This window comes from Camelus dromedarius, chromosome 9 (genome assembly GCF_036321535.1).
Source record: "Camelus dromedarius isolate mCamDro1 chromosome 9, mCamDro1.pat, whole genome shotgun sequence".
Classification (NCBI taxonomy): domain Eukaryota; kingdom Metazoa; phylum Chordata; class Mammalia; order Artiodactyla; family Camelidae; genus Camelus; species Camelus dromedarius.
The window spans coordinates 35,414,417-35,429,624 of NC_087444.1; the positions used below are offsets into that span (position 1 = coordinate 35,414,417).

The window sequence follows — 15,208 nt, forward strand, 5'->3', positions numbered from 1 at the left end:
GTCCAGATATGGAGTCTCTTCTTCACCTTCAACCTTGGCTTGCCTTGTTACTTACTTTGGCCAATAGATTGTGGCAGAAGTGGTGCTGTAAGAGTTACAATGACTAGACTTCAAGAGGCCTTGAAGTTTCCATCTTCACCATCTTAGAACACTACCTCCAGATCATGATGCTGTGAAGAAGCCTGGGATTAAAGATCAGCCATTTAAGCTGTCTCAACTGAGCCCACCCCTTAATCAACTTGTCAGCTGAGTGCACATGCATGCGTGAGTCCAGGCTGTATCAGCAAAACTGCCAAGTCAACGCAAAGAATCATGAGAAATACTAAAGCATTGTTTTAAGACACTAAAAATAAAAAGAAGCAGATTCCCAGCCCCACTTTCAGAGATTCAGGTCCAGTGGGTCTGGATATAGAATCAGAAATTAACATTTTAGCACGTACTTTGAATGACTCTGATGCAAGTGATCTGTGGATAACTGCGGGAAATACTGAACTTTTCTGAGGCTTTTTTAAATACAATTTTTAAAGGTTACACTCCATTTACAGTTACTACAAAATATCAGCCATATCCTCTATGTTGTACGATACATCCTTGAAGCCTGTGTTACACCCAATAGTTTTTACCTCCCACTTCCCCACCCCTATCTTGCCCTTCCCCTCCACTCCCCACTGGTAACTACTAGTTTGTTTTCTATATCTGTGAGTCTGATTTGAAGCATAGTTGATACGTCTTTCTCTCTCAAGCAGTGAATTGGTAAAAATCATATAGCATTTCCTCTTCTACTTCCACCTCTAGGAAATTGTGTTTTTAAAGACCCTAAGAGGATAGCATGGAAGAAACTCTCAGCAAAGAGAGGTGTTAGAGAAAGATATCTGGAATACCACAAAAGCAAAAGGGGGCTTTCTGAGACTGGGAAGAGGAAAAGTGGCTTGGCATTCTTTCAATAGCAGGAACTCCACAAGCTTCCTCAAAGGAACCTAGGCAGGTGATAGGATTTCGGAGCCGAGGGCTACATGGTACACGGAGAACGATGGGACCCTCGTGCCAGGGCTCCCGCTAGCAGACGTGTTGGAGTGTGTCAGTGCGGAGTCTCTCAGCTCTGCAACAGATCTTTTTGGAAGTGACCAATGTGCACTCAAAGCTAGAGGGCCCTTCCTGAATGTTTTGCATTATGTAAAAGCCCTGGGGAGGAGGAAAGGAACACCCTCATGACTGACTGAGACTTAGACTTATCAAGTGGAATTAGAATCAGATTAAAGTGGGTTTTAAAAATATTTAAATTTCTTTTTTAGAATTTCAAACAAGTTGAAAGAATAATACAATGAATTCCCATATACTTTTAACTTAGAGTCACCAATTGTTATTTTTCCATATTTGACTTCTTCCATATATATTTATTTTTATTGTCACTGTTAATAGTGTCAAACCAAAGTATTTCAGAATAAGTTGCAGACATCATGACCCTTTAACCCCAAATAATTCCATATCTTCTAAGAATAAGAGGATGCTCTTACATAACCACCGTATGATTTTCAAATTCAGGGAATTTAGCATTCATATAAAATTATTATCTAACATGCTGTCTATATTATTTTCAATTTATTACAATAACATTCTCTGTGGAGTATTGGTGTGTCTATGTGATCCAGGATCCAATCCAGGGTAATATATTACATTTAGTTATGTCTCCTTAGTTTCTGTTAATCGGGTACATCTCTTCAGCCTCTATTTTTCTTTCATGACACTGGCATTTTAAAAAAAAGAATGGCTTCAAATTGAATTTGATTCAAAAAAATACTGTGGCCTACATGTACTGATTATAAATTCATGTTCACAATTTATAGCACATGATAGTCAGAAAGTCTAGCTTGGAATCCCTGTCCCTGCTTCTCACAAACTTGGTAACCTTAACCAGCTTTCTCAATCTCTTTTTTTCCAAGTGGATATCCAGTTGTTTCGGCACGATTTGATGAAAATGGTTCCCTACTGAATTGTTTTATGTCTTTGTTGAAAATTGATTGACCATGTAAGTGTGGGTCTTTTTCTGAACTTTCTATTCTGTTTCAGTGATCTATTTGTCAATCTTTATGCCAATTCCACACTGTCTTGGTTACAATAGCTTTGTAGTAAGGCTTGAAGTCAGGTAATGTAAAGCCTTCAGTTTTGCTCTTAGTTTTCAAAATTGTTTCTGCTATTCTAGATCCTTTGGATTTCCACATAAATTTTAAAAATCAGCTTGTTGGACTAAGCGATCAAGGTGAATTTCTCACCAGTGAGAAATCATGCTGATACCATGTACTCCCTGGTATGTGGCATAAGGGCCCTTCACTGTGGCATTCTTCCCCCAAACCCACGATCCCAGTCTAAACATGAGAAAAACATTAGACAAGCCCAAATTGAGGAACATTCTACAAGTACCTGACCAGGATTAATCAAACCTGTCAAACTCATTTGAAAAACAAAAACATTGACACAACATTGCAAACTGACTATAACTAAAAAATAAATAAATAAATAGAAACAAAAACAAAACAAAAACATGGAAACAATAAGAAACTGTCACAGACCAATTTGACTAAGGAGAAACAACAACTAAATGCAAAGTGGCAACCTGGATTGGATCCTAGAACAAAAGAAAGGACATCTGGGGAAAATACAGTGAAATTCAGATTAAAGTAACAGTAACGTACCAGTGTTGATGTCTTAGTTTTGACAAATGTATTGTAGTAAATCTTAGATGCTAACATTATGGGAAGCAGGGTGAAGGGTATATAAGAACTCCGCACTACTTTGCAACTTCTCTGTAAATCTAAAATTATCCCAAAATAATAAGGTTACTTTTTAAAATCAGCCTGTTAATTTTTGTAAAAGAGCTTATAGATGAATTTAAAAGAATGAATACCTTAACAACCTTGAGTCTCACAATCCTTATAGTATACTGCTTCATTTATCTGAATCTTTTTTTAATTTGTGGTTTTCAGCATAGAGGTTTTCTACATCTTCTGTTTAAATTATTTCTATATAATTATGGGTTTTATGCTCTTATAAATGAAATTATTTCATTTTCCAATTGTTTGCTACTATAATAGAGAAATATAACTGATTTTTTTGTACATGATTTAGCATCCTTTGACCTTGCTATTATTGGTGTTATTTCTAGGTGCTCTGAATGAGACCCAGCTCTTAAGAAAATTTATATTCTAAGAGGAAAATGGCATTTACCATATAAACATTTTAACATTAACATTTTACTTCCACTGTTTTCACCTATTAGAAAATCCTCTCCTCACTGCTGTCCAGCTGTGTGCTCTGAAATTTATCTCAGGTAACAGGCTAGCATGCAAGATGCTGCCCTAGGGGAGTTGTTATCTGCAAGCTCATTCTACTGCTTTTGTATGAATAGTGGAAATGGAACAGGAAACTGTCAAGGAAGATGCTGTGCATGCTCCTTGAGAGTACAGCAAGGAATAAGGATTCTGTCCTGTTTTTTGGTAGACATCAAACACAACTCCTGGGTTCTCACGCTTTTGATGGGGGAAGTTCCCCCTTCTTGTATCAAGAATAAAATACAATGAGGTAGCCCTCAAATCTGCTCTTGCTCTTTCCAAGGTATTATGTCCCCTAGCAACCTATTCTCATCCCCTGCCAGAGGGAAGACAAACTCTTAAAGCCATCACAGTCCAACACTCCTCTTCCCAGGGCCAGGCCTGGGCCACTCAGTGTCAGGGAGGCTCCAGGAAACTGGTGTGAAGAGCCCATATGTCCAACATGTGGCCTCAGGGAGGGCTGTTTGATTGCACGCCTCCTGGGGTTGTTCCAACACCCAGCTCAGCCAGGCTGCTCTGGCCTTTGGGCAGCCTTTTCTGGAGCCTCCCCCAATACCATCCTGTTGAGTTTTATGACTGGGGCACAATCCCCACTGGCCCAGCCCAGTTTCTAGAATCCAAAGAAATTATAGCTGTGCAAACAGCCATCCATAAGGATGCTTTCTACCCAGAATTTTGGTTTTCCTGGCTTCAGTACACCCACTTTTCTTCCTTTTAGTGTTTGTTTTTAACAGGTAATAAATACATTCACATGTTTCAAAAAGAAAATATATCTCTAAATATGTATATACACAAATATATACATATTTAGACACATAAATATATGAGTGTATATGTGTCCTTACACTGAAATATAATTCAGCAGTAAAAATAGGAAACATCATGCTAAGTGAAAGAAGCCAGTGACAACAGACCACATATAGTATGATTTCGTTTACACAAAAATTTCCAGAAAAGGCATGTCTATACAGACAGAAAGTAGATTTAGTAGTTGCCCAGGGCTGAGAGGGTTGGGAGAAATGGGGAGTGACCACTAAGGGGTATGAGGTTTCTTTTGGGAGGAGGGGATAGGTGGTGAAAATGTTCGAAAATTGGATTGCTATAATGGTTGCACAGCCCTGTGACTACACTAAAATGTACTGAATTAGATACTTTCAACAGGTGAAATGTATGGTATGTGAGTTATATCTTAATAAAGCTCTTGAAGAAAAATCAGTCAAAACTTAGAGTGTTAAATTCCAAATTAGTGGTTAGGGGAAGGGCATAAGGGGAAGATTAAAAAACATAAAAGGCTACCATACTTCCCAGATGTGGAGCCAATGAAAACAGGGATGTGAAAAGACCGTCACACTTCAAAGTTCTTTATCATGTGAGGGGTTCTTTTTGATAAAGATGATCTAGTACAGAGACTGGATGATGTCAGTGTGTTTACTACAATCTACTGAGCAAACAGCCACTTTGAAAAATTGTAATATTTCAATAAACACAAACTTTCCTTTAGGCTGGTTTTGCCCTCAGAATGCCCCAACTGGTCAGTGGCCTTTATCTAATCTGTCGAGGATTATCATACTTGATTATCATAATCTGCAAGGCACAGAAAGCTCCTTCGTGACCAGATTAATCTCTGATTTTAAAGAGATCTAAAGAGACTTTTAAAGGAATTGATCAAACTTCCATCTAGATCAGCTTTTTAAAGATATAATTTATATGCACTAATGTACTTTTTATAAACAATCATTCATTCATTTAAGTAGATGCTTTCTCAGGAGAGTGGCTGGAGGAGTGAACAATGGTTATGGATTAAGTGATAAATTAATAAAGTAAGATAAGGGGTAGTAGAGGGGACAAGTTTTAAATTTAATTTTTTTAAGTCTTCAATAAATTCACATGGCTCAAAACTGAAAAAAAAAATTAAACATCTCAATAAAAAAATTCTCTAGCCCACCTTTGCTATCCACTTCCCATTCCCTTTCCTTCACCTCACCCAGAAAATCACTTAATTAATTTTTTTGTGTTAACTTCCTGAGTTTCTCTATGCAGATGCAAGTAAATATAAATATTTACACTTAGTTTTACTCACTTTTATATAAAAGGCAGCAAACAGCACAGTTCTGCATCTTGCTTTTTTTTACTTAATGACATCTTAGAAATGTTTAGGTAATAATACATAGTCTCCTCATTTATTTTTAAACAAATTTTTAGGGGGGCAGGTAATTAGATTAATTGATTGGTTGGTTGATTTTAATGGAGGTACTAGGGACTGAACCCAGGACCTCGTGCATGCTGAGCACGCATTCTACCACTGAGCTATGCCCTCCCCACCCCTACTGTCCTTATTTATTTTTTATAGTTGCATAGTTTTCCATAGTTCTATAGTTTGGTATGAATGGATCATCACTCAACTAGTCTCCTACTGATGGAGACTTGGGTTTCCAGTCTTTGGGAATTACAAATAATGTTATCATTAATAACTCTGAGGGGAGGGGGGATAGGTGGTGAAAATGTTCGAAAATTGGATTGCTATAATGGTTGCACAGCCCTGTGACTACACTAAAATGTACTGAATTAGATACTTTCAACAGGTGTACAAGAAGAAATAAGACTTTTAAGTCCAAAGCACATGCATTTGTAGTGTTCATTATATATATGTACAAGAAGAAATAAGACTTTTAAGTCCAAAGCACATGCATTTGTAGTGTTAGCAATTGCACCAATTTATATTTTCACCACCCACCACAGCCCTCCAAACTGCGCTCCCTAGCAATTGTACCAGTTCATACCCTCACTGGCAACGCACGTGAGTGCCAGTTTCCTCCCAGTCCCACAGAGTGTGTTGTCAGAGTTTTTGAATTATACCAATCAGACTTTTTTAAGAACTGTATCACCCTGTAGTTTTGACTTGCATTTCTTTTCTTAGGAGTGAGGTCAAACATGATTTTCTATACTTAAGAGTCAGAAAGGAATTTATCAACCTTCCATCTAGATTAGTATCTGAAAAATAATCCTAATGGCCAGGAATTTCTTTTGAATTGAGATGATTTGATTTGTATATGCCAAGCAGGAGTCTACCTCAGGGGATATTCTCTCTGCCTAACTTCACATTTAGATTTTATCATTCTAATCTCTGGTTAAATGTCAACCCCTGGGTGAGGCCCAGGTGAGCCACCACAACCTAAGTGGCTAACTGGTCTAACACATCATTCCACTTTCTTTCTCTCTACAGAGCTCATGGCTCCATGATATTTTTCTTTTCTTTTCTTTTCTTTTCTTTTCTTTTCTTTTCTTTTCTTTTCTTTTCTTTTCTTTTCTTTTCTTTGTTACTCTCAAAATCAACTTTATTGGCATTCTGGAAATAAAACAAAAGATTACGACAACCAGGTAATACTTAAGCAAGGAAAAACCAGTTGAATCTCAGTAAGAGTGCTTTGTGGCATTTTAACTCCCCCTGTCTCCAACCCCTGCTCTCCAATTTGACAGAAGCTTTGAAGACAACAGCCCATATTCCTACAAGTTCTTAGTCCTGGAGGTAGTAGAAGTGACCTCATTCTTTAAGTATTGTTCATTTTGACCAGTCTGGTGGCTCCCTGAAGGGCCAGCTCAGAAGGCTCGCCCTCATTTTGCCTGACTCAGAACTTTCCCAAGTCCAAGGCAGCTAATTGGGGGCATTTAATAGATTTAAAGGCAAATGCATTAGCCGCTGCCTCCCAAAACAAGGAACAACAGTTGGGCAAACAGTAGACCAAATGAAAGCAATAATGTTTAGGTGTAAAGTGTCTCTTTGAGGCCCTGCTTTTAATTCTCCTGAGCATCGGGAAGTGAAATTAAGGATCATATGGTAATTCTATTTTTAATTTTTTGAAGAACTGCTATGCTATTTTCCATAGCAGCTGTACCATTTACATTCCAATAGTGTATAAGGGGTCCAGTCTTTCCACATTCTCACCAACACTTATTATTTTTTATTTTTCATAGAAGTCATCCTAATTGAGGTGATGTGGTCTCTCACTATGGTTTTGATTTGCATTTGCCTAATGATGAGTGATGTTGAGCGTCGTTTCGTGTGGTTCTTGGCCATTTCTATCTCCTATTTGGAGAAATTTATCCATTTTTTTAATTGGACTGTTGGTTTTTGTTGTTGAGCTGTAGAAGTTCATTATATATTCTGGATGTTAGTCCTGTATCAGAAATGATTTACACATATTTACTCCCATCCTGTGGGTTGTATTCTGCTGACTGTGTCCTTGTATGCTCAGAAGTTTTTACTTTTGATGTAGTCTAATTTATCTATTTTTACTTTTGTTTCCTGTGCTTTTCGTGTCATATCCAAGAAATTGTTGCTAAATCCATTATAATTCATGAAGTTTTTCTCTTATGTTTTCTTCTAAGAATTTTATAGCTTTAGCTCTTACATTTAGGTCTTTTGAGGATATTTTCATTTTTTAAAATGTAATGTAACATTCATTGTTTAAAGTGAAAAAGCAGGATGGAAACTGTTGAGTAGGAGAGATTTAACTTGCTGTGCAGCTAACCGGACAAGTAAAATGGACGAATAAAATATTTAACACAACTGGAGGGATTCCCATTTACTAGTAAAATATGCTTTTATGGAGATTGAAAGCTATTCCAAAAATGTCTGGCCATTTTTATTGCATTATAACCTATAATTAAATCTTAGTTACTGTTCTATCTTTTTTTTTAATTGAGGTAGAGTTGATTTACAATACTATATTAGTTTCAGGTGTACAACATAATGGTTCAAAATTGTTATAGATTATACCCCATTAAGTTATTATAGAATACTGGCTATATTCCCTGTGCTGTACAATATATTGTTGTAGCTTATTTATTTTATACATAGTGGCTTGTACTTCTTAATCCCCTACCCCTTCCTCCTTCCCTCTCTCCACTGGTAACCATTAGTTTGTTCTCTATATCCATGAGTCTGTTTCTGTTTTGTTGTATTCATTTGTTTTATTTTTTAGATTCCACTATGTGATATTTTCCTGATTCACATGTTGATTGATCTGTATGCACACTGTTTTATCCCCAATATCTGGCTTGGTGCTTGGCATACAACAGGTGCTTAATAACTATTGTTGAAGAGATAAATGCCCAGCTTCTGGAATGAAGGAAAAGGCGTAAAGTTTCTAAACAGTTTCTAAACAGAGATTTTTGAAATCAGAGTGTGGGAAAGGAATCTGGTATTGCCACTGGGTTGAGAATTCTTACATGCAGACCCAAACTCTGAAGCTTTATTCTTAAAGCATTTTAACTTCGTGCTAACTTTGAGCAGTGGACGTGAGACCCACCCCCGGTTAAGTTCAGGTTAGATTTGGGACACTGGGATATTTTCTTTCATCCATAATCACTGGATCAAGGCCTATAAATCAAATAGTTAAGATACAAAACACAAACAAGGTCGTAATTTGTTTCTTCCTGCCCTCTGTTTTTCTTGGCATGGAAAAACTCAAGCTTTTCCTGACTGGGGATGGGTAATGACACTGGGGGGTGATTCATTAAAAGTGGCCTGAGTAACTGGCCTTTTATTTCTTCTCATTCTTTCCCCTTATTGTCCCAACTCATGTAAGGAAACACATTGCATAAAATAATTCTCCTGCTGATAAAGAACTTTCCCTTGGCTCTTTGTTCACTTGCAGCTCCATGCTCCCAGAATCAAAATCTTGGAGCTGGGGAGGCCTCAGGGGCTATGGGCAAATACGAAGAGCGTTTCTGATAGAGAAGGAAGGTCAAGAAGCCTGGCTTATGGAAGCCACCTTTGTTACTCCCTTTTCTCAACAGAGCTATCAGTTATGTTAGGAAATTGTTTCCTGTCCCCTGGGATCCTAGCCATATAAGCAGGAGTTGGGTGTGGCTCTGGGTAAGTCACAGTTCCCCATCTCCAAAATGGGTGTCATAACACCAGTACTTTCCTCTCAAATGAGTGCCATTAATATCAGTGATTCCGAACACCAGGAGAGAGAAAAGGAAGTGATAACAATAAAAAAAAAACTCATTTAATAGTACACACAGATCATAACACTAAGAGAAAGAGCAGAATATACCATTTTCCTCTTTTTACACTATATGCTGCTATTTTATTTGAAATATTTTAATAATTTTTAAAGAAATAATATATTTTTAAAATATGTATAGAAAGAAGGCTGGACAAGAATAGACTAAGATGCTAACAACGGCTATCTCAGGGTTGAGGGTTTAAGTTGATTTTAGTTTCCCTCTTTATACGCTTCTGTGTCTTTTTAGTTCCTTTCACAGGTTGTGTATTACTTTTGTACTAGAAAAGAAGTGATAGTGTGGCATTAATTTCCTGAAGTTGATCTGTGTGCCCCAATATCCCCTACTCCTGGGGAAGTGGATCAATTTACCTTCAAAGAGGTGGGTGTAGAGGGTACAAGTGGGAAGAGGGGAGAGACAGATCTGACTAGGATCAGGGTCAGGGTGAGGCTGTGGAAAAATACCAGTGATGTCACACCCTCAGCAGGGTTCTGGTCAAGGCCACTCTTGAAGCACCCCTCCGTCGGCCTTTTCTTCCCCCTCCACGTGAAATAACCGCAGTTTCTCTCGCCTGCTGTTGTAAATCTAGCTTCCTTGCCTTTCGGTTATGTTTGTAGCTTCCCTCTGAGCCTGCTCCGAGCACTCTGCTATCTCTGTGGATTCCCAAAGAGACCAGCTTCCCCAGTAGGGGATCTAGCCGGGAAGAGGAGAGTGAGAGGATGAATCTGTGGGTCCCCAGTACGCTAAGTTGAGGGTTCCTGTTGACTTTTGAAAAGGGGCTCAATAAAGATCATGTCTTCTCGCTACTCCGGCTCTGAAGCAGTGGCGGGTCTGGGTAGTCAAGAGATGGATGATCTTCTGATGAGGTGTTAGACTGGAAAATGTGGCTGAATGTGTGTGCCCAATAGGCTTCCCTGAATCCCAATTAAACAGACTTGCCCACAGTCTTGGGCAACAGTAGACCAGAGTGCCCTCCCCCTGCGGACGGAGAGAACTTGTTGGGCTCTCTCCCCGGATATTGATCCTCAGAGACCAGGAAGAGGAAGACACTGGGACGCTCATTCCTAGTTTCTCCCAACGCTCTCCCTTCCCTGAGTGCAGAAGGCGGCAGGCATGAAGAGAAGCCTCGGGTGCCAATGTTAATTGATGACCCTCTATAGGAAGGAAATATTTGGAGAGAGGCAAAAGCATTTTCCTCTCCACAAGTTCTTACTATTTCTCGGGTCATAGAACATTTTGAGGATATGAAGCAAGCTATAAACCACCACCTTAGAAAAGTACACACAGTGCTGGGTTTGGTATTAATGCTTTATATCTGCTTGTCTTTCCCTTTCTTCTTCCTCGGAAGAAGAATAGGAGGAACTGTTCCTATCCTAGCATGTGTGAAGCTAATCGGGCTGCCAGTCAGTACACTCTCCGCTCTGCCTCCCCGGTGTTACAGTGGGGGCGTGTGGTCCAGTCTGTCCCATCAAAAAAGCTCATTTCCCTCGCCCTGTTGTTTCAGGAATGGGCACTTGATTTAAGGCAGCCAATCAGGGAACACAACTAAGGGCAGGAAGACTACTTCTTGATGTGAAGAATAATGAACCAGAGAAAAGTAAAGCTTAGGGCTCGCCACAGATATTTTGTCTGCCAAGTGGCAAGAGTGTAAAGAATGGAGCCCAACAAAGCAGAAGGATGCCCGGGGGATGTTGTTGAAACCTTGGATCTAGTCATTAATGAAATCTAGTCTTGTGGTTACAGGAGCCATTAAACGTGCCCCTTTTTGGCTCAAGCTAGTGTCAGGGAGGTTTCTGTTCCTTGCAACTATGTGCACATCCAGAGCTTGGCCTTCACTTTGCAAGTGTGCTTAGACTATGATGCACAAACCTCCACTAGACATTCAGAGCCTCTTCTGTTAGTGGTGCCCTTTATACATTTGAAAATTGATCAAGTATTCTAAAAGATTCAGATAGGTCTGGCTACTGCATTTGGGGCAGCAACACTTGCTGCTTCATGTTGGTGCCATTTCTGCTTGGCAACCATACTGAAAGCGCAGGCTGGAAGGCCTAGAGCTTGAGAGAAAAGAAGTAAGCTGGGTGTGCTGCAATGCAGAAAATGCTAGGGGAAAGTGACCGATCCTCTTTTCCTTTATATGTAATGGGTGAGAACTGGAGGTGGAAAGAAGAGAAAGAGGATCCCACCCAAACCAAAAAGGATGTGCAGGCAAGTTAACCTGCAACATGGCGCTAGGAGTTTGATGCAGAACGGAGGAGACAAAGCTACGAGATAACAGTTAACATTCTATTAAGCATTTAGGCAAGATGTTACACTAAATACTTCATGTACATTTTAAGAATTCTGGATGATGGGTACTATTTGTTTTTCCCATTCTACAGATGGTAAAACTGAGACTGAGCGGGGTTAGGAACTTGCAAGCTGGGTCTACAGCTTCTGGAGCAGGGAGACCACATCAGGGCAGTCTGAATCCTGTTTCCTAACCACCATGTCCTCTTCTCTACCTAAAGACCTGGGTTAAAATATAGCTTCTGTGACTTACTGGTGGAATGACCTTGGGTAAATCAGCCTCTCTCTGAGCTTGTTCCCTCACCTGGAAAATTCATGTATTATACCAGATAACTTTTTCCTTAAAACTCTTTGAACTCAAAAGTTTCAAAAAAAATTCAAAAATTTCAAAAACTTACAAAAAAAATCCCCAATCTAAGGTTTGTATTCTTGGCCTGAGCTTTTGCCCTCAAGATCTTATAGATTGGTTTTCCCACGGATTTAGGATCAAAGGGCTCCTTTGGGTTATGTGTTTCTTTGAAATGGATTCAAAGGCATGTGATTTCAAAGTGCAGGGGGAACTGGAAAGCCTTCATCCTTGCTGAGTGAATCAGCATCCCGGGAGCACAGGTGACAAGTCCTGACCCATCCCTTCACTGTCTGATAAACTCATAGGTCACAGCTGAACTCAACCCCACTTTTCCTTCTTCCTGCCCCCTTTGTGGGTTTTCTGATAAGGTGCCCTAAGTCAGCTGTGACAGTGTTTTCTCTCTCTGCAAACACAGTCCCCAGGGTGTGCACTCTGCCTGCGAGCTCCCCAGCTGCTTCCAGCTCTCCCTCTGCCCACAGCCCTTTAATTGCTGCATTCCAACAAATTAGCCATGTGACAGAAGATTATTTTTAACTTCAATAGAGCAGCTCCCCCTCATTTAATATATCATGCTTGGCCCACATTCCCTCGGTGAAAAGGGCACCATCGGCTACTTCTGAGAACTTTTAATTACTCCAATTGTTGGCAAAACTCTTAGAAGCTTGGGAAAAAAATACATTTCTTTCTTTTTCCCCAGTTTTCCCATTTGCTATTTAATGAAAGCTGAGGCTGAGTCCAACCTGGACATTTACCAGCTTTAATGGGTTTCCCCAAACCCCCTCTGGCTGCCCCCATTCTCCACAGGATGGTGTTTAAAGGTTCAAACCCACTAGAGGGGATAGGGAGGGCAAGTTCCAAAGTAGCAGAGACTCCTGTCCCAATTCCACACAGGGCCCCAGAAGGTGGCAGGATGGGGGTGGCTGGTGGCCTCGGGAAGACTGAGCACTAAGCAGCTCCTAGGTCTCAGGACCCTCCAAGAGGAGCCTGATGATTGAGCTTGACACTGGTCTGAGCCTTTCGCCTTTGAGTAAACCACACAGAACAAGGAGCATCTCAGGGACCACCACGTGGACCAAAGGCCCTTCTCCAGTTTTTCTGAATTTTCCAAATCCCAAATACTTCTTTAGTCTCACAAAGCCAACTTAGTGGAAAAGAAACTGAAAAAAAAATTTGTACGTATATATATGTATAACTGAATTGCTTTGCTGTACATCTGAAACTAACATTGTAAATCAACCACATTTCAATAAAAAATAAGACTTAGGAAAGGGAAAAAAATGAATCCAGTACCAACCAGTCCTGCATTAAAAAAAAAACTCACAAGACCAAGTGGGCAGCCTGACCCAAAATGACTGAGATTGTATCACCCACCATCACCTACAAAGGCAGTGATAGAGTTGCATTTAAGTTTGAGTCTCCCTCAAATTGAGAAATGTGCAATTTCTTATACCTGAGTTTTGCAAACAAGTTATAAAAGTACATCATTCCAGCCATTTTCTATGTTATACTACACCCTCCTTCACCCTATCTGTTGTTTTGCTTTCCATGGTTTCAGTTACGTGCAGTCAGTAGAGGTCCGAAAATATTCAATGGAAAATTCCAGAAATAAGCAATTCATAAGTTTTAAAATGCCCGCCACTCTGAGTAGCTTGATGAAATCTCATGCCATCCTGCTCCATCCCACCAGGGTTGTGAATCATCCCTTTGTCCAGAGTATCCACTATGCTACGTGCCCGTTAGCCACTTAGTACCGACGAGGTTATCAAATTGACTATCATCGGATTGCAGTGTTCAAGTAACTGTTATTTTACTTAATAATGACCCCAAGGCATAAGAGCAGTGATGCTGGCAATTCAAATATTCCCTTCCTGTGCCTAATGTGTAAATTAAACTTTATCATAGGTATGTATGTATAAGGAAAAGCACAGTATGTATAGGGTTTGGGACTATCCATGGTTTCAGGCATCCACTGGGGATCTTAGAACCTATTTCCCCATGGATAAGGGGGAACTACTTTATATCTTAGATGCACAGTGAAATTACAAAGAGATGGATGTGCATGTTACGTGTGTGTGTGAATGGGTGTAGTTATGTGTTGGTAAAAAGGAAGAAATAGTATTCTAGGCAGTGGAAACAGCATACCTGCAGGCTGACAGGTGGGAAAAAGCATGGTGTGCTTGGGGAATTGAAAAAACACCAGTGTGACTGCAATGTGCAGATAGTAACATGTTATGCCCCAGAGCCCAGTTCTTTCAGTTTTTTTAATTGCGGAATATTTTACAAAAAATGTCTCCATTTCAGTGCAGGTCAATGAGTTTTGACAACTGCAAACACTCGTGTAAACCACCACCCAAATCAAGATAGAAATGTTTCCATCCCTTCAGAAAGTTTCCTAGTTCCCATTTCCAAGTCAGGGCCCCCCAACCTCAGGCAGTAGCTGTTCTGATTTCTGTCACCTAGATACGTCTTGTTTGTTCTTGGACTCATGCAGTGGGCACTTTCTTTTCTACATTGTGTATTTGAGATGTATCTGTGTTGTTCTCACAGTTCCAACCCGTGTGGTGTTTTCATGTTGGATTTGGAGGAATAAGTGGAGGTAGTAAATTCAGGCCCAACCAGCACAATTTAATTAATGATAGAATAGGCTTAAGTCACCTGCCACGGACCACAGTAATGCTATTTAGACATGGCGAAGTGCTTCCAATTAAAAAGAAGTTGGCAAAATATACCTCACGGCTCACCCTCTGACCCAACTACTCTGCGTTTAGGAGTTTCTCTAACAAACAGATATACTCACACATGTACGACATGACATCTGTACACAGACACGAATGTCTGGACTATTTTTCATGGCTGAGCATTAGAAAGAAACAAACTAAGGTCCATCAGTAGGGATCTGATTAAAGAAATCAGAATGAATCCAGACAACGGAACACTATCCAGGCTAGAAGAAAACGTGAGTACTGCAATGAGTTGATCTCCAAAAGGGAAAAAAGCAAGATCAGGGTGTGTTCATTCACTTACTCAATAAGTATTTATGAAGCAACTACCATGTGCTGGGCACTGCTGGCCATGCTGAGAATACAATGCTATACAAAATAAAATCCTTTCCCTCTTGGAATTTCCATTCCAGAGGAAGGAGTAGAAGAAAAAAAATTAAACAAATGAAAAACATATTTGTATGGTATGCTATCATTAATGTAAAATACAAGAATAAAAGAGGGGAAGAAAACAT

At 39.7% G+C, this 15,208-nt stretch overlaps 1 protein-coding gene across 1 annotated transcript in view; it reads right to left on the bottom strand.

Annotated features, from left to right (window-relative positions):
- The window catches only part of NIP7 (nucleolar pre-rRNA processing protein NIP7), a 64,379-nt gene that overhangs the window by 577 nt on the left and 48,594 nt on the right, over positions 1-15,208 (bottom strand). The gene's annotated exons all lie outside the window — the stretch shown is intronic.